The sequence below is a fragment of the Sceloporus undulatus genome, chromosome 4, assembly GCF_019175285.1.
Source record: "Sceloporus undulatus isolate JIND9_A2432 ecotype Alabama chromosome 4, SceUnd_v1.1, whole genome shotgun sequence".
Taxonomy (NCBI): domain Eukaryota; kingdom Metazoa; phylum Chordata; class Lepidosauria; order Squamata; family Phrynosomatidae; genus Sceloporus; species Sceloporus undulatus.
Genome location: NC_056525.1, coordinates 109360844 through 109374784, shown reverse-complemented (window position 1 = coordinate 109374784; position 13941 = coordinate 109360844). Strand labels below are relative to the sequence as shown.

The 13941-nt window shown below is 37.5% G+C and overlaps 1 protein-coding gene across 2 annotated transcripts in view; it reads left to right on the top strand.

Moving 5' to 3' along the window:
* The window catches only part of SLC44A3 (solute carrier family 44 member 3), a 144233-nt gene that overhangs the window by 37044 nt on the left and 93248 nt on the right, over positions 1 to 13941 (top strand). The window contains exon 1 of one of the 2 annotated variants that reach the window (XM_042466150.1): positions 9001 to 9109. The exons of the other annotated variant lie outside the window; for it this stretch is intronic. The gene's annotated coding sequence lies outside the window, so the exon portion shown is untranslated. Of the gene's footprint in view, positions 1 to 9000; positions 9110 to 13941 lie in introns of those variants that run through there. 2 annotated transcript variants of the gene reach the window in all.

Sequence of the window (13941 nt, the reverse complement as noted above, 5' to 3'; positions counted from 1 at the left end):
ACTGCATTATTTACATTAAAAGGCTTCAAAAAGAAAGAAAGAAAGAAAGATTCTTGGTTACTCAGGCAAAATGAAAGACAGTTTGCTGTTCTGAGCATCATAAGCAAAATGTGATAAATGTCTATGGTTAGCTTAGCCATTCATGTTTATAGCACTGATGAAGCAATGCGCATATCATGCCACAAAAGTGATCTGCAGTTTGGATTGGTTTTGTCCACAGAACATTCAACTGTGGACTGTAGCCTATGAAGTTTATTTCAGTTTATCCACATTGTTTGCCTCTAAGACCAGTAAGAGATGGAAGAAAACTCTTCTGTGTCTCAAAATTTCTAAATGGTATTTGTATTTAGAAAAAGAAAAGATATTCTTAGAGAGTTGTTTTATATGTATGTATGTATGTATGTATTGCACAAAGATGAAAAATTAGACAGCAGTTTATGCAGAATTAATGCAGCTTGACACTACTTTAACTGTCACGGCTCCATCCTATGGCATCCTGGGAATTGTAATTTATTGTGGGAGTAGAGCTCACTAATAGAGAAGGCTAAATGACTAGTCTTCCCAGAACTGCATAGCATTGAGCCATGACAGTTACTGTGATGTCAAACTGCATTAATTCTGCAGTGTAGATGCAGCCAGAAACAGAACAATTTAAAAGTAGTTAAATGGTGGGGCAAAAGAGGATTAGCTGGGATTGTCCCTGCAAAATTAGGACAGTTGGAAGGTATGACATTTTCTACCCGGCACCAACCATATAGATCTTTTCAAGTAAAATATTACAGCATTTGGATTTAAGAGGGTTTCATTATTAATCTAAAATAATTTTAAATTTTAATGTATAGTATTATTAGTTGGAAATTAATGGATTCAAAATCTATATTTGCTTTCTTACCCTTTTGTTAATACCACAAGTGATAAAAACAGCTTTCCACTGTCTTTGTTCAGTAGTTGACACACACAGATAATTTACAGAGGAATGAGCACAAAGAGGCAAGTTGGTATTTGACCACCAATCCCATTGCCGCACCCACATATTTCTTTTCATGGTTGCTTTGTTCTTCAGGACTGTGTAAATAATTACTAAATATGTCTAAACCCGCAGTATAGAGTGGTAGTTCCAAACCAAGAAAACAATTGTTATCTAGGTTGTGATCTTGAGACATTTTACAATGCTGTCCTTTTAACAGCCTGGAAAAATTACTTTTTGAAATACAATTCCCATAATCTCGAGCCAAGATGGTCAGGGATTCTGGAGGTGATTGATAATCTTAATGTGAGTATTGCAAATTATGCTCCCTCTATTGTCTCTCCTACAGAATTAGTAATAAGAGTTGACTGATATACAGATAGATTTTTTCTCTCATGTTTGCTTTGTTACAATTGGTGAGCATACAAATTAATGAAGAACCATTCCATACTATTAATTATCCATTTGATATTTTCTCACTACAATGGGCCCTTGGTATCTGCTGGGATTTGGTTCCAGGACACACATTCAAATTCATGAATACCAAAATACAAATACAAAATACAGTGCCATAGTACGTAAAATGGTGTCTTTTATATAAAATGGCAAAATCGAGGTTTGCTTTTGGAATTTATTTTCTGACTATTTTCAAGCCATGGATGGTTGAATCTGTGGTTAAAAAAATCTGTGGCTATGGAGGAGCTACTGTATGTTGTTTTGATTAGCTATCTTAAAAATGTACATTAAATTCCAAGTTCCTCAGCAGATTAATAAGAAAAAGTTCCTGTCATTTCAATATATTAAATACAGCAAACTCTTTGCATGTCAGCTCATCTTTTTAGGAGTCAAACACAATTAACCTGTGTGGGGCTCACACAGTTTATAGATTCCATGGAGCATGAACCCCATTCTCTGTCTTTTGGTAGATATGACATGTAAACCTTAAGCCTCAAAATAGCCCTGCCCCTAATATGCTTTTGCTTCCAAGGAACTTTGCTGACAGTCTCAGTCTACTCTGAGATGTCACTCAGTTCTCAGTCAAAATTGTGAACTACTCCCAATCCCCCCCACTAGTGGATGATTTATGACTTCATTCATGCATGCCTAGTTCACACACAAGTTTTTTGTATGTCCTAATGCTCAGAGAGCCAGCATGGTATAGTGATTTGAGCACTGGATTACAATTCTGGATACCAGGGTTCAAATCCTGGATCAGCTATTTAAATCCACTGGCTGATCTTGGGCAAGCCAAACTCTCTCAGCCTCAAAGGATGACAATGGCTAACCCCTCTGAAGAAACTTGCCAAGGAAACGACTTGAAGGCACACAACAACAACAACAACAACAACAACAACATGCTCAATTTTAGCAATCCTCACCACACCTTCATTTTATTTATTTATTTAGGAACCTCATATCGAGGTAGTGGTAGTACTCAACAGCTTCCGATATGGAGCATCCTCCATAGAGTTGTGCCTCAAACTGTGACCTACATTATTTTTTAAAACTTTAATTGAAAGCAGTACAGTTTAACAAGAGTCAACAGAACAACAACAAAAACTTATTTAATTCTTTATTTATTTTGTATATCACCTTTCTCTCAAAGCGGATTTCAGCAACAACAAAAAAAGTCCTGATAATATTTAGAAACAAATTTAAATCATAAACATAAAACAATATAAAATCATTTTAAAAACATGCAACATTTAGAAAAGATAAATAAAACATCTCAATAAGAAGCTCCCCCGCTTATACAGTAAACACCTTCTTAAACAAACAAAAAAGGTTTTTGTCTGACAGCAAAAGGAAAGGAAATAATATTGCAGACTGTCAGCGTTCTTTAGCAAAATGTGTGATAAATGTGCATACATACATTTCATTTCCTAGCCTTCAGGTTAAGATGACATTACAAAGACTGACATGAGAACTGGGTGGAGCTACCTCTGTTTCTATTGGAAGAAATAAATGGAAACCAGTCCATAATAAAGCAGTCATTATGGAGATGAGTTGCGTACCTATATTATTGTATGCGTATGGGAATTCTGCTTTTGCCTGCCTTGGATTGACAAATCAGATCAGTGGCTTTGGTGTTCCAATGAATCTTGTGTCTTTTTGGAAGTTCAGCAATGATTTCTAAGCCACTAAAAGAGTGATTATAGTAGAGTTGCCATGGCCTGGCCCTTCTTCTTCTTCACTCCTGAGGGTGAGGAAGAGAAATCTGAGGGCAAGAGCACTGCCTTGAAAAGTATGCATGTGTGTGTGAGAGAGGGCATTCATTGTACATTCAACTTGATGCATTCTTTGTACAATTATAGCCGGTGCTTATACATCACAAAAGATCATCCATAGGTCTCAAGGATGGGTCCTGAAATCTCAGGACCTCAGATAACCCTGATCTGCAAAGCTAAATGATAGAACACATTTTCTAGCTTTTGCATCACTGCTGATGTTCCTGGACATACATGGCTGCAGGAGAGTGTAGGATAAGATACATTTAAATCGTTTTTTCAATCTAGATTTATTTCAAGGACAATCATGGTTAAAAAAAAGATTATTTTGGACAGAATGTATTACTTAAATACACACAGTTAATTCCACACACACACCCCCCCCCCAATAGTACTACGTGTTTTACTATTGAAAAGTGGTCTTTTCTTAGTGGTTCTTCATTTCAAATGTTCAGATGTTTCAGATGAACTGTTTATTTTGATTTATTTTATCATAGAGATAGTTACTTAAACTTCTCACATATGAATCTTAATGCCTGTATAATTAACCTTTATTTATTTATTTATTTATTTATTTATTACAAATTTGTACTTTGCATCTTCTCGAGTGGGGTGTTGTGAACTAAAAAGTAATTTTCCTGAAGTGAAGTTATCATAGGAATTATATCTGGGTTTGTTGTTGTTGTTGTTGTTGTTGTCCTTCTTGCAGAGAGAGAAAGCCCAGTTGTGTGCACTGTACTGTAAACACTCGTCCCTCCACATTTGTGGCTTTGACTTTTACAGATTTGATTATTCACGGATTTTATTAATGTGTTGTCTCTAGGAATATCTAGTTCCTCCAGCATAACTCTATGGTCAACTTTAACCAAAGTCGCACCAAAGGACCTAGAGATTCCTAGAGAGAACACTCCATTAGGCATTTGTAGCTCCTCCAGCACAATTCTGTGGTCAATGTCTGGCAGATGTTGACCAGAGAATTGCACTGGAGGATCTAGACGTTCCTAGACAGGTGTTCGCTCAGGTGTTTGCTATTTGTGGTTTTTCCACATTCACCGGGGTTCTGTGGTCCTAACCCCAGCGAATGTGGAGGGACAAGTGTATCTTATTTTGTATTATTATTATCTTATTTACTCACATTGCTCAGGACCATCTTCTCCTCTGTGTTCACAACAGTCTCTAAAGAAAGAGGTGATGATTGGGCCAACGTCATGCAGTTAGAATTTTGCCTGAATGGAGACTAAAAACCTGATCTCCCTTGGAAATATGAGTTTTCTCACATGTCAGTAAAGAACAGTGTGAATGTACAATGTATGAAGGAATTTAACAGTTCACCTCAACAATGGGTCAAGTCATTACCTTTTGCCTTGTCCCTTCCCATATTTTAAAGCCTGTCGAAACTTGTGCTGCTACTTACTGCATGTTTGTTGTTGATATATATCATCTAACCTACAAACCTATTGCAACAGCATTGTTCTTTCTATCTCTGTTGCCCTGAATACTTGTTTCTCAGGCATATACACAATTTCTCTCACATACTCACTGGCTTCCATAGCAGACATTTGATAGCATTTCTAACAATAGAAATGGTGCTACGTTTTTATTTGACCAACTTTTAGCAATGAGGAGCAAATGCTGATCTACACAAATTCCTCCAAATAGTTGAGCATCAGACATATCTTTTAATTCAGACATACAAATTATTCATCTTAATTTTAGGGTTACCGTATGACCTCCAGAGCTATTTTTTTTTTATCAAGATGGATTTTTAAAATGTCTGTTTTCTTATATGCTCTGGACTGGGGGAAGAGGGTAATCAGATAGTATCGCTCAAGAAGGACAAAGAGAGAGATTCCATGTTAAAGTGGGGAAGGGAAGTCCCCAAAGTAGCCAGACTCTAGTAATAATTATCACATCTTATATAGCAGAAATATTTAATTTAAAATGTTAAAGCTTACAGTTTTATCCTCATCCCCAGCAAAAGCAGTAAGGCACATCCATTTGGTTTGATAGTTGGACTAGGACTCTGGATACCAGGGTTTTAATTCCTGCATGGTCACAGAAACCTAATGGGTGATCTTGAGCATGTCACAGCCTCAGAGGAAAGCAAAGACAAACCATCTCTGAATAAATCTTGCCAAGAAAACCCCATGACGCTTTAGGGTTGCCATAAGTCTGAATCATCCTGAAGGCACCACCACACAACAATATCTGTTTCATATCTCTTATTCCCACGACGGGCACCAACAAGGCAACATAGCTACTTTTCGGTTTGTCTCTCTTATAAATATCAAACAACATTTTCAGTCCTAAGAAAATTTGTTTGATTTTAAAAATTAAATTATATAAAAACAACATTATTAAATGGCTTGCCTTCCTTATAAATATCAAAGAACGCCTTCAATCTTATCTAGGAATCTTAATTTAAAAAATTTAATTAAATTAAAAGCAATGCAGTTATCAAATGGCTTATCTGTATTATAAACATCAAATAATACCTTCCGTCTTATTGAAGAATCTTAATTTTATAAATTAAATTAAACTAACATTATCAAATGGCTTATCTTCCTTATGAATCTCAGGTAACACTTTCAATATTATCTAGGAATCTTAATTTTAAAAATTAAACTAAAACATTTTTAAATTAGCTGTTTTGTATTTTATGTAATACAAAAACACATGTACATTGTCACTTGGTAATGTTGGCATCCCTTTTGCCATCCAGCTGTCAGAGCTGAACTAGAGGTCACATCATTCATGCAGTTAGCAATGAAATTAATAAATTACATATGCAAGGGGTGCACTCCAGATACGGGTATTACAAGCTGGGTATCTCTTATTGGAATGCCAAAATCTGAAATACTCTAAAATCCAAAACCTTTTTCATGGTTGGCTGAGATAGTGATACGTTTGCTTTCTGATGTTTCACTGTACACAAACTTTGGTTCATGCACAAAATTATTTAAAATATCATGTATAAAATTATCTTCATGCTATGTGTATAAGATGTATACAAAACATAAATGCATTTCTTGTTGACACATATATGCAAATATTCCAAAATACAAAAAAATCCAAAATACTTATGGTCCTAAGCAATTTGGATAAGGAAGATTCAGCCTCTTTAACCTTTTGGCCTCATTGTGGCTCTGATTCGGATGAGGACTCCTGCATCTGTTTAGTTATACTGTGGGAGGAAATCCTCAGTGGTAAAGAATCAAGGCCCCCTCCCTCCATGCCAGGGACCCATTGTGCTTGCTGTTTGTTTTTTAAAATGCTGTTAATGCAATTGCTAATTGCGCAAATGGAATTGTGTCTAGTTAGACTCTCAGTAAAGCGGTATGATAAAATGTTGAAACCAATGTGGGAAAATGATGAGCTTATTACCATACCGAAGGTCTTATTGAGAGTGACAGATAAGATCACGTATCAGTATGTCTTAGATAGGAGAGGTTTTCTGTGCTTATGTCACAATACTTAAGCTCCGTGAGACTGTCCAGGGTGTGTATGCGTCACTACCAAGAATTTGCAAGCTTTGGGCATTAGTAACAACAAATGCTGCCAGTGATAAATTCTTGCTTAACGGCACATAATTAAGTGAGCACAATTGCAAGAAAAGTGGCTCTGTCATTGACAAACAATTTATTTGGGTGACATTGCAACAGGCCCTTGTTTGGAAGCAAGGAGAGATGCAGGGAAGGGCATGCTGAAAAACTTTATTTTCACTTTCAACATCCTGCAAATCTTAGATTTCGAAGACTCATGTTCCTGATTCACTTATACAGGCAGCCCTGCGTATCCACAGATTCTTCACCCACAGATTCAGCCATCCATGGCTTGAAAAATACTTTTAATACATTGGTTTTGCCATTTTATATAAGGCATTTTACTATGCCATTGTATATAGGGGGACTTGAGCATCCACTGGGATTTTGTAACTACGGATGGTCTTGGAACCAAAAACCCCAGCAGATACCAAGGCCGTCTATTAAAGAGTAATTATTGTTGGTGGTTTCCATGTCAGTGGAGTGGTGAATCCACTCCATGTTATAGTCTTAATTTTAATGGAGGTACCTAAAGTGATGAAAACTATCCCTCCCCCCCCCCCCCCCCCAAAAAAAAGGTTCAGCACATTGGATAGTCCTTTTAAAGACTGGCTAGAACACAGAGCAGATTTACTGATATAGAAGCTACCAGCTGCCAGTGGTTACCATGGAATACAGTGGCGAGAAAAGGGGCAGCTGCACATCGCTCCAAAGGTGCAGTCTGTTTTACTCCTAAATCTATGAAGCTCTAAAGTACTGATAGTTTTTTGTGCTTTTTTTAGCTATGTGGTCATGTTCTAGAAGAGTTTATTCCTGACGTTTCGCCAGCATCTGTGGCTGACATCTTCAGAGAATGCTTGCCTAGAAAGGAGTTGGGTATATATACGGTGTGACCTGAGAAGGCAGGAGTGATTTGCATGTATATTGTTCTGTTCCTAATGGCAGGCCTCAGGGTGGGAAGGTCTGCAAAAGAGGATTAGTGTCTGCTTGATTAGTGTTCATTGTCTGCTGGGAAACCCCTGACCCTGGGAGATTTCTCATTTGCATTTGCTGAGTCCTCATCTTGCTATTTTTCAGGACTGGTAGGCAAACCTTGTTTACTTTAAGGGTTTCCTCTTTCCTGTTGAAATTGCCCAGGTGTTTGTGGATTTCAATGGCTTCCCTGTGCATCCTGACATGGTAGTGGTTGGCATGGTCCAGAATTTCAGTGTTTTCAAACAGTATTTTACACTCAGAACATGTTACAAACCATCCCCAGCATAAAATAGTCACATTTGTCTGGTACGTGAGAAACAATTCATTACATACAAATACAGAATGGCAAATCATTGCACAATGGGAAAGAGAGAAAATGATTGCAAGAGAGATTTTTGTTAGATGGTGTTAGAAAGGGTGGTTCGAGCCTTTTCTCCAGCAACAGCAGAAGTGCCCACCTTAGGAGGATGAAGTGAAAGCAGAAAATAGTTCTTAATTCCCTCAGAATGAACAATACTTTTTAGAGAAATCCATTCTTTAGATAGACCAGCCTGATCCTTGCTGAACTATTCTGGAAAAGTAAAGGTACAGTAGTAAGCAGACATGCTTCAGCACTTCCTCCTCCATTAAGACATAGAGAGCAAGCACATGGCAGAAAATGTGATCAGCCTGGGTTCAACAAAGAGCAGTTATTGGAGTAACCGTGGCTGAACCAGATGAGTAATCTGTTTATAATGCTTTGGGATAGGTAGAAGAAAGAGGAAGTAAACAGGCAGGAAAAGAAAGTCCATGTTCTTAATCTCTGTCTAAACCAATTTACCTCTCGTGGTCAAGAGAGCTGCAAGGACAAGGGCAAAACCTGTTACATCTCCCAAAAGAATTTTGGTCTGATTCCAATAACTAAAATATTGGTGTACTTAATATGGTTTGGTACAATCTGGTTTGGCACTGCATGTTTAAAGAAAAGCAAATTAACTACTGAAGCTAAGAGTGCAAAGTGGGAGGTCGGGTGGCATTTCAGACCTACTGAACAACACCAACAAGTTGTTTAAGTTTACATTGTTAGTCCATCAGCAAGCTATTGTACAGCATCCTGTTTGTGAGAACATCCATAACTATCCTCTTCCATTCCTACTTAGATGTAAGACTGAAAATTCACATAATACAAAATCCAATTTATAAAACTACTCATACATGAGATGGACTCATTGAAAATGCATAAGCATGGTCAGCAAGTTCTAAGCATCTAAAATACATATATTCTGCTGTTTTTCTCTATTTCAGCAATAAAACATCTAGTCTGAAGATGAATCTGGAATATCTTCCAAAAGAAGGCATGGCAGGCTGTGGTTTGCTCTGGGACAGCTCTTCTCTCTGCCTGGTTTTGAGCCATCATAGTCAGTCCTGGTTTATTTATGATTTATTGTCGTTTATTGCAGTGAGAGATGACACTACCTCTTCTCCAAAAGAGCAATACCTTCAATACCAACCAAATAGCAATAGCATTTATAACAATAGCATTTACATTTCTATACCGGTTCATAGTAAACTCAGCACTCTCTAAGCGGTTTACAATCTGTAAGCCAATTGCCCCCAACAAACTGGGTACTCATTTTACTGACCTAAATAAGGATGGGTGGCTGAATCAATCTTGGAGCCCTGGGATCAAACTCACAACATTGTGGCTGCAGTACTGAACCAAAATGCACAAAATACATCATGCAAGCTTTCAAAGCTGCACTGGCTTCTTCATCAGGTAAAAGATGTTTTTAAAAATCATACAGAAGAAGAAAAATGATAATGCTAGATTCACATGCCTACATTTTGTCTCAGATATTGTTTCCATTGTAGTTCCGTTCTGGAGGGATCTCAATACATCATGACTTTTCTTCTCTTGTATGATTTTTAAACATCTTTTGCCTGAAGAAGGCACTAGGATTTTTGAAAGCTTGCATGATGTATTTTGTGCATTTTGGTAAAGGTATTAGTCTTTTGTGTATTTTGTATTTTGTTGTATTTTGCTATGTGGCCAATACGACTATCCCTGAATATATACAACATCACAGTCTGACACCCTGCCTCACCACCATCTTTTCCCATGCTGTTTAAAACATATGCAAATATGCATTTATCCTCTTTCAAAAAACCAGAGATGATTCAGCCAACAAGAGTCAGGATTGTTCAGGAACATTCACAGACACACGTACTCCTTTAGTCTCCAGTAATACTAAGAGATGATCTCATTTGGATATTCTCTAGAATCCTGCTGGTGTACTATGCTAGTGGTTGCACTTTTTCGAAGGCTATGCAGAGAGATGGCAGGCAAAATCTGCTGATTCAGAAGAACAGCCTATTGCTCCAATCTCTTAGTTTTTTTTTTAATGGTTGCTGTATACACAGTTGTTTCCATTCTGCCTAGGCTCTTGCAGTGTACCAACAAGATTCCAGCCTGGGTTTGGTACTGATTGGAGAGGATTGGATGACTATTGCCTTTGTATCCGGGTGTTTACCTAGCCTCTGCTCACCTGCCACTTTACCTATAAAATTTATCAAGGAGAGAACGCCAGCTATTATACACCTGACCTTAGCAGAGGCAGCTCCGAAGATATATTTCCTCTTTGTTTTTAGACTACAACTCCCACCTGCCCTAGCCACAATTGTCAGTGTCTGGGATGATGTAAGTACAACATTTGTAGGTTCCTGGGGTACACATCTATTTTCCAAAATCAATAGCAATAGCATTTACATTTCAAGACCGCTTTATATTGAATTAAGCAGTCTCTAAGCAGTTTACAATGTGTAAGCCAATTGCCCCCAACAAGCTGGATACTCATTTTACTGACCTACCAAAGGATTGAGGCTTGAGTGGACCTTGGAGCCCTCCTCTAGAATCGAACTCACAACATTATGGCTGCAGTACTGACATTTAAGTACTGCACAACCAGGGCTCCCTATTAGAAATATAGCAGGCCCCTGGTACCCACTGCGGTTTGGTTTCAAAACTCCCCCCCCCCCCAGATACCAAAATTTGTGGAGGCTCAAATCCCATCAAATATAATGACATGGTAAAAAGGTGTCCCTCATATAAAATGCAAAATCAAGGTTTGCTTTTTGAAATTTTTATATTTTTGGGAATATTTTCAAGCTGTGGATGGTTTAATCCATGGATAAATAATCTGTGAATACAGAGGGCCAACTGTATATTTTGCCCTATGGATGCTTTCATGTGTCACATCATAATTGTAACTGGGAAAGGAAAGGCTCATGTTAAATAATAGTTAAAATTCCACAGGAAGTAGTTAATCCAGTGCTCTTAAAAATGGTCCTTTTTAATGAGAAACATTAGTGCTGACAGGGGAAGGATTTTCTTGGTTCTCTGTCCCCTGTCATTGACACTGGGAAGAAACCATTTCATCTTCTCATCTTCTGGAAATACAAATTCTGAAATTCATGACCCTTTCAATGTAATAGTGTAAGCAGTTATGTGGCACTACAGCCAGAGTTTCCATTGTCTTCTGGCTTCCTGATAAATAGTTAACACATCTTGGAAATAATTTTTATTACCATAAAGTTGAGGCAGTGATGATGACACTACACATGCTAATTTCCTCTTTCTGATTCTTTCTAAACAGAAAGTGCATCAGTGTCTGACCCCTCTTGCAGGGTTTACAGTGTATGGTAAAACAGTTTCAGTTTTACCAACAAAATATATACGTAGTGGACATATACATTTGGATTGGAAAGCTTTAACATCACACTTGTGCATTGTCATTCAGCTAGTCCCCTGTAGTAAAGATGAATAATTTCCAAGCAACCAAATTGGAATAAGGTTTTGGTTTAGGAAATTAATGTGCCATGCATGTAATAGTTTTTTTGTGGGCTTTCTGGACTATGTGGCCATGTTCTAGAAGAGGTTATTCCTGATGTTTTGCTCTTCTAGAACATGGCCACATAGCCCGGAAAACCCACAAAAAGCTATGGATGCCGGCCATGAAAGCCTTCAACTTCACATGCATGTAAAGTTTATGCAATAATTTGCAAACTGTTTTCTGTAGAGCTGAGACTGAACACTGACTGCCAGAAAGCTATACTAAATAGATAGACAGACAGACAGATAGACAGACAGACAGACATGGAAAATGACAGTAATCATTGAGATAGGAAATGCATTGGACAAATGCTAAGCCAGGGAGTTGTATAAGAATCAATGTATGGAGACTTTCAGAGAAAAAGAATTCCCTGGAAATACTTATCGGAATCAGAATTGCTGACTGTAAGTCAGATAACTGTAAGTCAGATAACTGTAAGTCAGATAACTGTAATGCCAAGTACAAATAGTCATATTTGTAATGCCACAGTCGTTCCCAGAGTTTTTAGGACAATGTACAGTAACCAGTGATCTAAGGACAGGGCCTGTTTGCTTTCATAAACATGCCATCATCATTACCAGGAAAGCTTTTTTTCCTAGGAAATGGAGCTTATAGGCCAGTGTTTTAGGAGGTCTGATGAATAGCTGGTGTCTGTTAGAGCCATTGGGTGCAATCTGGAAAAGAACTCTTGCTGAATTAACATTTATTGCACAGATACATTGTTCTAACGATCAATGTTGAATTCATCTGATGAGCCAGCATGGTATAATGAGTCAACTGTCAGTATTGCTCAGGAGGTCCTGGATCCCAATCCTTTTTCAGGCATAAACTTCACTGTGGCTACATCCATGGCTCAATGCTATGTTGTTCTGGAAATTGTAGTTTGTTGTGGCACAAGAGCTCTTTGACAGAAAAGGCTAAATGTCTCACAAAACTGCAGTTCCCAGAATTCCCAGCACTGATCCTATTAAAGTGTTGTCAAACTGGATTATTTCTACAGTGTGAATGCAGCCTGTGTGGGCTTCTGGCTGGTCACTGTCTTTCAGCCTAAAATGGAATAGCCCCCATGTAGGCTGTCCCAAGCTACCTGTGGGTTACCCCTGTGATAAACAATATACTGAAAATAATACTGTGGCCACCAGAGTACACATGCATGAGTATTTTATTTTTACGAACATTTTTGTTTTGCTGGGTGACCAGACTGTCCTCTTGCTCCATCCATCCTTCTCCGAGATGAATGAGATTCTAGGGACAGCACTACCATGACTTGTTCCTTTGAATAAAGGAGCACTGCAGCCTCAATCTGTTTATATTTTCTTTATTTATGAATTAAGGATGGAAAGAATATTTGAAAACATTCAAGAAATTCAGGAAAACATGTTTTTCAAGTTTTTCAAACCCTGATGAGAAAAATCCTAATGAGAACTTTTACAGGTCAGGACTTATTCTCAGCAAAATTCACACTTGTATTTTTTTTAACACAGAAAGCAGCATTTTCTGTGCAGAAAAAGCTCTTTCCGGCACAGAAAATGCTGTTTTTTGCCCAAAAATACCACATAGAAATGTTGTGAATAATAGGCCTCACACTGCAAATGTATAGAAAGAAAGAAACTTGCTAAAATTACTTGTTCCTTCCTTAAAGAACAAAATTAATGACGAATCGCATCCCCATTACAGATATACAAGCAAAGCACACATGAAAACAGACATTCCTTCAATGCAGTTCCTGCCCTTGAAAGTTTTATCGCCTGCTTCTGCTACATATTCTAATTGTTCTTTTGTGCTTTCAAGCTGTTTTTGAATGACAATGGCCCTAAGGTGAACCTATCTCAGGGTTTTCCAGGGCTGAGAGTGAGTGACTCATCCAAGTAGTTTAAAAAAGTAACTTTCACCAGCACTAAAAAGTCATGTAAGTTTGCTATGGATAGAATAAGCCCATCTGATCTGGAAAGCCCAACCATGTCTTCTCCAAGGCAAAGCAGTAGTGAAAGGAAGAATATGTTATTTTTTGTACTTTTGTTCATGTTATTGTTTGTGTTACGTATTCTGGCAACATTACCATTCATGAAGAAAATTGTTCATGTGCATTTTATATTAACATTGTGTGGAGGCTGGCTGTTAATCTGGCCAGTTTCATGGGAAGGCACAATGGTTTTGAAAAACCAGTTGACTTCACTTGGAGATAAAGTAAAGTATTATTATTATTATTATTATTATTATTATTATTATTATTATTATTATTATTATTATTATTATTATTATTATTAATCCAGTAAGGATAATTAGTCTTTACACAAGTGAAGAAATAATATACAAACCTCTGAAGAAATTGCAACTGAGCCACATTGTATCTTGGTGCA